The following is a 9,041-nucleotide window of genomic DNA, read 5'->3' on the forward strand; positions in this document are numbered from 1 at the left end:
GAAGTATGTGGCGGTGTGTTGTTTGTGGCTCCCCTGCAGAGGCGGGGTGGTGCAGTACCAGCAAGGCTGGCAGGGCAGCTGAGAGTAATTTGCTGATCATGCTTTCTTTTTTTTAGTAGCCCGTTTGGACCGGAGAAGGAGGGCTGAGCATAAGACACGTTGACTGAAAAGCCTCCATTATTGTTGTTGTCGCTGTCCTGGTGGCTATTGTGAATAAAATGGACATTCAAGCTGTTTGTGTGTCAGGTCCTTGCCACATATGCCTGTTGGTGAACATCTACAAGCTTTTTCTGAGGACGATGAAGAAGCCCTAAATGCCCCTGAACTCCCTAGAAAAAATAAAGACAATTAAAACGATTTAAAGAGTAAATTAGTAGTGGTTACAACTCACTGTTGGTAAATTCTTAATATACAAGCAAATGCTATTGATAACATGGAATCAGTATGCCTATGACTGGTGAAAGATTACAAAAAAATCAATTAGAAAATAAATGGACCTATTCTTAAATGACTGAGTTAAGGCTAACATTCCTGTAACATTTTGGCATTGGGTTGCCAACAATCTAAAGGATTTTATTTGTATGGACTAATGTCCTGACTGGACAAAATATTAAATGTCTATTGTGTCTATATTGTGTTCAGAGTCCAACTCATCCTCAGAACAATCCCTACAAAGAGATAATAACCCATATTTCTCCAAGAAGACATTTCTGATATCGTTGTCCTGATGCTCCCACCTAGCCTTCTGATATAGATAAGGTCCTGTCTCATCTCCTTTACCAGAATTAATTTTTCCTCCTGATGTCAAGTTTGCAACAAAAATCTTTTTGGTAAGAAACGATTCTGAAGTCACAAACACCACATGTCAGAAATTGGCAAAGTGTGCAAAAAACAACAAACAGAATCAGAGACAAAGAAGAAGAAACCAACCACAAATAGGAGGATGTGGTTCTTTGTATCATGGCCCAGAGATAACAAGTGTTTATGCAACACCACTATGGAACAAATTTTAAAGTGTCACTTGAACACAACAAAATGCATAAAAATTACACAACAATGTAAAACCTACTAGATAATTATGTGGCATATGTAAACATTAGCATGCCCAACATATTATCAGTTTACTTAATCACACACACACTGCTACATAGTGTTGCTGCGCGCTTCCAATGGCCCATATTAGACCAACTGTGTCTCCTCTCACTGCACCATGTGTGTTTTCGGGCTTCCCCACAACGATGCGCTTTTCCAACACGTTCTCACTTCCGAGGTGTAACATTGTTTCAAAGAGTTTTGGTTCAGTCTTTAGAAACATAGAAACAAACAATAAATATGATGCACAAGTGTGTGTGCACAGATATAAAAAAATGTAAATCTAATCGTCCTAAAGATAAATACTTGAATTAAATTAACAAATAAATCAAAGCCATAAAAAAACGAAAAAACGAAGACAAACCTGAGTCTACCTCGTGGACCTCCCTGGCCAAAATTAACCCCTCATTCACTTACGACCATTTCAGTCCACAAACTCCAAATGTGTGCACATTTAGACAGGTTAACCCCCTAACCAAAGACAGGATATATCAAACTGAATTGTAGCTCTGATAACACTGATGCTTGTTTTTTAAAGGTTTTCAAGGAGTGTAGTGCAAATCAATAGAATGTGAGAAATGAAGTGATGGTCACAAGTGCTCGAGAAAGCTGCCAGACCTCCACTACACTGCACCACTAAAGTGAGATCAGTAGGACCTGGTGTATTTCTTCTTCTGTTTTGTGTGCTTGTTTGTGTTTTATCCTCGGGAAGATCCAAAGTTTGAGGTTGGCATCGTTTGAGGATGAGTTTTGTTTCACAGGATGCTCAGCATCTTACTCCATCTAGTGGCCGCTCAGCATTAGGCCTTCCCCACTTGTGTCTTTCAGTATTGTTTCACACTGCCTATGTCTTGATGTGTTGTGGCGGACAGATGAGAGAAACTTTAGTTCATTTGATGTCCACTTGAAAACAGAGAGGGCAGAGGTTGCTTCTTGGCTTTGCACTCCAAGGACAGTTCCAGTGAAAATATGACTTTTTGTCTTTTCTTCCTTCTTATCCAGAAAGATTGAGACACTTTTTAAAACTGTAATTTTCTTATGCTTTGAGTAGTAAATTGGGGTTACAACAAAAAACTTAAGAGGGCGACATCCTCCAAAAAATCTTGCACATAAAACCAAAACTGTCGGCAGGATTGATTCCACAAAGGGTAAGTGAGTTTGACTTGTTTTGCTCACGTGCGTGATTTGAGTATAATCATAATGTGTTCATTTATAGAGAGCTACCCAGTTCATTAAGAAATTGCAATTGTATGTTTAAGGTTTATGGAATTATTACATTTTTAATTAATATTAAAAACATAAATGTCTTGTTAGCAGTTTTTGAGCTATTGCAGTTTTTACTGAGTCTTGTCTCTCTCTCTCTCTCTGTGCGTGTGTGTGTGTGTGTTTATTTAATTTTGTAAATTAATTTAGCCTATTTTAATTTCTTAAGCTCTTTAAAAATAAATTTCTATTATGTGAATGTTGGATTTTCTCTCCATGAGAGAAAAAATAGACAAGGTCCTAAAATGTGTAGTAAAATAAAAAAAAATCTGCGAGTAATATTCTGCACATTTTGTCAGATTTCTCTTTGTCTTCATGCACAACACTTCACATGTACAGTATTATCACACTGATAAAGCACTTTTAACTTAGCACTGACAGTGACCACGATATTTACAAATGGACCCTTTAACTGATGTCCTTCGTTGCAAAACTAAAGCAGTGGTTTAATTAAAATGGTCTTTAAATTTACAAGCATGTTTCTACTTTATCATTATAAAATAAAAAACACTAAAGCCACCGTGCAAAAAAGTGCAGCGAAACAAAAAAACACATTTGAAAAATACACAACGATACAATTTACTAAACCTACATTGACTTGTGTTAACCTTATAATGTAGGTTATATTTGATAAAGAAGAAGAGAACAATATAGAAAATATTCTTTTACAACCCAGCATTTTCTTTTTCATTGCTTCTGCTTCCTGTAATTCAACATGGTTTAAAAAGGATCGTGCATTTTACAAACCTGACTTCTTTTCATAAAGTAGCCTAGATTACTTGATTTTAGATTTACAAAATTTACAAAATAATGTCACCAGAAAAAAAGAAATAATAACTAATTTTGTGTGTGTAAAATGAGGTAAATCCTCCTCTTATAAAGAAGTGTTACACTGTGCCACCGAAGTAAATTCCTGCCTTAATATTTGTCTGCTGAGACAAATAGGCCTATGTATACATTAGTCTGTGTGTGTGTGTGTGTGTGTGTGTGTGTGTGTGTGTGTGTGTGTATTTACACACACACACACACATATATGTGTGTTTGTGTGTAAATATATATACATATATATACACACAGAAATCTCTCTGTTTTTGTACTTCAAACTTTACACTATGTTATGGGATGACGGTAAAGAAGATGAAGTATTTGTGTGCGCCACTAGAGGGCGGTACGTGCAGAAAGTAGAGACACCTTGCTGGCCTGAAAGAAGTATTTCATTATGACACACACACACCCATATATATATATATATATATATATATATATATATGGGTGTGTGCGTGTGTGTGTGTGTGTGTATGTGTGTGTGTGTGTGTGTGTGTGTGTGTGTGTGTGTGTGTGTGTGTGTGTGTGTGTGTGTGTCGGCTGAAGCGAGATGCAAATAAAAATGGATTCACCCATATATATATATATATATATATATATATATATATATGGGTGTGTGCGTGTGTGTGTGTGTGTGTGTGTGTGTGTGTGTGTGTGTGTGTCGGCTGAAGCGAGATGCAAATAAAAATGGATTCACCCATATATATATATATATATATATATATATATATCACCCATATATATATATATATATATATATATGGGTGAATCCATTTTTATTTGCATCTCGCTTCAGCCGACACACACACACACACACACACACACACACACACACACACACACACACACACACACACACACACACACACATACACACACACACACACGCACACACCCATATATATATGGGTGTGTCCTCGATATATCCTCGATTAAGGGGATTTAGGCTGCTTAAGTACGCGTGGAGAAAACATAGGTGTGTACGCAGAGAAAGCACGGCTGATAAATGACGACATATGAGTGCGTTACAGTGGTTTAAATTTAACAAGGTTGTTTAAAACATGTCTGTGGACTCTTAAGCCTTTTGATAATCTGCAGTTGCCTCATAATTCATGGGAACTATAACATTTATGGAAAAACTGATGACTTATTACACGTTTAAAATATTTCGTAAGTCGTGTGTGAGAGAGCTGCAGAATATTTGAACCCGTGACAAGTTTGTGTGTGTTGGCATCAAACTGATGAGGATCACTAATTTAAAAAAGGAGATTACAGAGATGCCGTCCTGTTGCGACTGTAGCTGTTTTTGCTGTTCTTTATTCTGCATGTCCAGAAAGCAGAAATCTGGCCACACACACACACACACACACACACACACACACACACACACAGCAACATTCAGAGGAAATGTGTAGCATCACATCAGCGCTGCGCTTCACCACCACAAACGACTCTTGTGTAGATATCAGCCTGAGACTGTCGAAGCTCACCAGTGTTCCCATTCAAGCCACACCTGGTAAAGTTTGAAAACATGACTATGGGATTTTAATTAGACGCAATTAGAGAAGGCGACCATGCGGAGAGCTGGGCGAGCCCCCTGCTTTTTTTCTTTCTTTTTTTTGGGCTGGAGGGGAAAAATACGCTAATTAGGCCGGACTTTTATTCGCGTGACCCGTGGAGACCCTGCGTAAGCTGTTTAACGTCAGCACTCTGATAATTAAAACGGGAATTCGTTTGAATGATCCGTGTTTGTTGACATAAACAGTTACCATCCCATTCACTGCGATGGGATGAGTCGTCTGCGCGACTCTGAATGGCCTGTATGAAAGGATGATCAGCAGAGAAAGACAGAACACTTGCACAGTTTAACATTAGAAAGATCGTCGTGCGTTTCTTCTTTACAAACGATACGATCCCCGAGCATTTTATTCGTTTTAAAACACCAAAATTTGGCGTAAACTGTGATTTTCCAAGAAGCTTTGGGTAGGACTTCCATCCTCTGGCCAAACCTCCGGGGAAGAATGTATTCCTCATCCTGCCAACAAAGCCCGTGTGAGGATTCCCAGAGCTCCTCAGTAACTGCGAGCTGACAATTTCAATGGGCGCCAGCACTTTAAAAAAGACATTCAGAGTTCTAAGTGACAAATGAGCGCTAGACACTTTTCACGCAGCACAATTTCATATGCCATTTGTGTCACTTAGCCCAAACTAGTCATCACACGCGAATCATTTTCGTGGCAGCTGCTGTTGTATCTATTTTTTATCAGCCCGTAGGCACCCTGCTGATGTAGCCTACCATCTCCGAGAGGACGAACAAAAAGGAACGAATGATGGGCCCATTACAGTCTCAGATGTGAGAGCGTCCAGGAGGAGGCTGGGCTCGGCTTCATGGGCACAGAGATGGACATTTTTAGGAGCTGGTGTGTTAAAAGCGTCTCAGTTTGACAGTCCTGGATGAGTTTTAGTTTGTTTTACTTCTAAAGGTTTCGCTCCAGGCCTGATAGATGAGATGCATGTCAGTATGCAGTGTAACTGAAGAGTTTCTGATTTTCAGCGAGGACACGTTTTTAATTAGGGCAATAAAATCAGTACGTTTGAGTTGAAGAACAGACCTGATCTAAAAGAGAGATTTAGAGCTGATGTTCGATTGAACGAAAATGTTTTTATGAGCAGAAGTAAAAGGTTCAAATGATTTAACCGCAGAGAGGTGGCTTTAGAATACCACACGGTGCCATCTCTCCATAATTACTGTAGTGGCCTAAATACAGTTCTGGTACCATGGACACCGGATATGCTCGGTGAGGGAACCAAGGCGGCCCTTTGCTGACCCAGCTGCCACAGGGGACTCCCGGACCGTCCGGTGAGAAAGAAACGAAAAAATCAAACTAAATAAATGATCGTTGATCTCACGGTCTTTATTCTGTTCTGTTCTTTTACAAAAAAAGAAAAGAAATCACACACACACACACACACACACACACACACACACACACACACACACACACACACACACACACACACACACACACACACCTGTATCTATAGTCTTTCATGCACCGTGTGTGATTTGTTGGTTTATTAGAAGGATGCTGGTAATCTGTAATCTATAATAGCGATGACATTAGACGTGGTATTTGAAAAGCCGACATTTGATGCAGAAAACCCGAGTGTGGACCGAGTTATGAGCGCATACTGTAAGGGGCAGGGACAGGTGTGTTTATGTATACAGCAGTTGAACCGTAAACCTCATTCTGTGTCCATGAAGGAGCTCTTGACTCTCTGATCCTTCCTTATTTATGTGGAAGTGATCCCCGCCACTTGCTGGAAATGTCACCCTTGGCCGTCGCTGCAGACACGTTGGCTCACAAAGCCGCGAGGTGCGGCGACACGAGCGCACACAGCAACAACCTGTCAGATCTTATGTCACTGCTTATTGCACATCCAGTGTTTATTGCGATGCACAAAAGTCCCCCTGTCTTCTCCCTGTATTAAACCAAATTTGACATTTTTCAAAATAAAAGCATCTGACGGCAGGCTCACACTGGATTCTGTTTGTTAGCAGAATAAATGGACTACAGCTGAATTTGTTGTTTAATGATGAATCAAAATGTTGAATACAAAGAGAAAACGAGCCCCGGGCGAACCCCCGAGGCGCTCGTCCAAAGAAAAGTATCTGTCCAATGGGATTTCAAATCCAAAGTTTACTGTGGAAGTGTGGGACGAGCACTTCCACAGTAATGACGGTGACGATTGCTGCATCCTGCGCTTTCAATATAAAGTTGAAGCAATAGCGAGGGGAGAGGCAGCGGAGATTTCAGCATAACGTGGCCATTGTGAATATTTTTTTCATTTGCTCCTGTATTTTTGTTGTCAGATATTTCTGATGTCAGGAATTCTGCCGGCCTTGTTGGCATCAGTGGTGAGATTGAATGTTTGCGAGTTCAATTCACAGCCGGTAATAACTTGACACTGGGCGTAATGAAACGCGCGGGGTTAAGGCCTCATTCCAAATATTGTCCTGATCATTTCCCAGACCGCAAGAAAATATTAGAATATTATCGTTCAGCAATATTCCGATTAAAAATGAAATTAATTAATGAAGTTGTTTGTTTTTTTATTTTTGTTTAACGTGGCGCATAGCTGACCTCCTCTACAGTCGGGGAAGATGGGAAGGGAAAACTTTTTTTACAGGTTAAGGGAGCGACGATCCAATCTAACATGAAAGTGTTTTATCGCACGTCCTTCACAGAAACAGCTGCTTTCTTCGATCCTGTTGGGGTCATTCATTTTGCCTACGTCAAACGCCAATATTCGTTTTTTTCATCAAGTCTATCTGATGACTAATATTGTTTGTTTTTCACTTTGCACTGAACCATTTCTCAGCACGCTCATCCTTTCATTGTGAACGGCTGCAGGCTGCAGACTGCCATCCTGTGCTGCACTGACGGAGCTGATGCAGCGTGTGTGACACTCTCACTAACACTTCCCCAACTCAGCTCAGACAAGCAGCAGCAGCAGAAAGAGCGGCCTGTGCTTCATGTGGTACAGCTGCTATACGGCCTGTCAACACGACCAGGTTATTTCATGGTTTAGTTTCATATCTGCTCAAAACAGTTTGTAGCAAATGTGTGTTTTTCTTTACATTTATGACATGCTGGTGCTTTACCTTCAATCCGACATGAAAACCCATTTGTTTGATATTCTTTGTGTGAGATGTGACTGTAAACAGCTCCTGTTCTTATTGTTCATTTAATGTCGAATCTATTTTATTTTCTAACCAAGCAAGCATGATGTCATTGATAAAAATGAAACTTACCGTGATGTTAATTTTTCCTAATAAGATTCATTGACCGAGTTGCTACTTGGTAAAATCCTGGGGCCGTACTTCAGAACACGAAATAATCAAAAGCATTACAAATGGCATCCATACATATACGTGCAAAACTATTTTGTTGGTCATCCTAATAGTTTATTAGGGCAACTTTCCGATGGAAGTTACTGTGACCTTATCCTGCACGTACTCTGCACATTCTTGTATAAGTGATTTATTTTAGAGCAGACTTTGCAGCAGGTCCATGCAAATCCAGAACACAAATTCAGCTTTTGCTGCTGGATTTACTGAAAGACTTTGTAAAAATTAATCAAAACATAATTCGTTTGAGTATCGTGCAGACAGGTTAGCATGTCAAACTTGGTGTGATAATGTTTTGTCATCGATTGTGTATCAAACAGGCCGCACACAAATAAAATTATTCAACATGTTTGCTCTGAAATAGACACGTTTGTTTTCCTTACCCTCAACCAAATACCGAACAACAACAGTCACCTCAAGTCACTGTAAAAATAAAACCCCAATAATAATAACAACAACAACAACAACAACAACAATAATAATAATAACAACAATAATAATAACAACAACAACAACAACAACAATAATAATAACAACAATAATAATAATAATAATAACAACAACAACAATAATAACAATAATAATAATAACAACAACAATAATAACAACAACAATAATAATAATAATAATAATAATAATAATAATAACAACAACAACAACAACAACAATAATAATAATAATAATAATAATAATAACAATAATAATAATAATAATGATAATAATAATAACAATAATAATAATAATAATGATAATAATAATAATAATAATAATAATAGATTAGCCCGTCATGGAATTAAGGACTTGAGGTGAGTGTTGTTGTGATTTTGCACTCCATCAATAAAACTGAAAAAATTAAATTGACACTTGAAAATCTCCCAAATCACGTTTGTATTTGTCAGAGTCACTTTACCACAAATACACAGAAAGATTACAGATATTGAACTACATA

The sequence above is a fragment of the Copadichromis virginalis genome, linkage group LG13 (assembly GCF_057382275.1).
Source record: "Copadichromis virginalis isolate Kocher_CV1m ecotype Utaka linkage group LG13, C_Virginalis_male_GT1.1, whole genome shotgun sequence".
Classification (NCBI taxonomy): Eukaryota; Metazoa; Chordata; class Actinopteri; order Cichliformes; family Cichlidae; genus Copadichromis; species Copadichromis virginalis.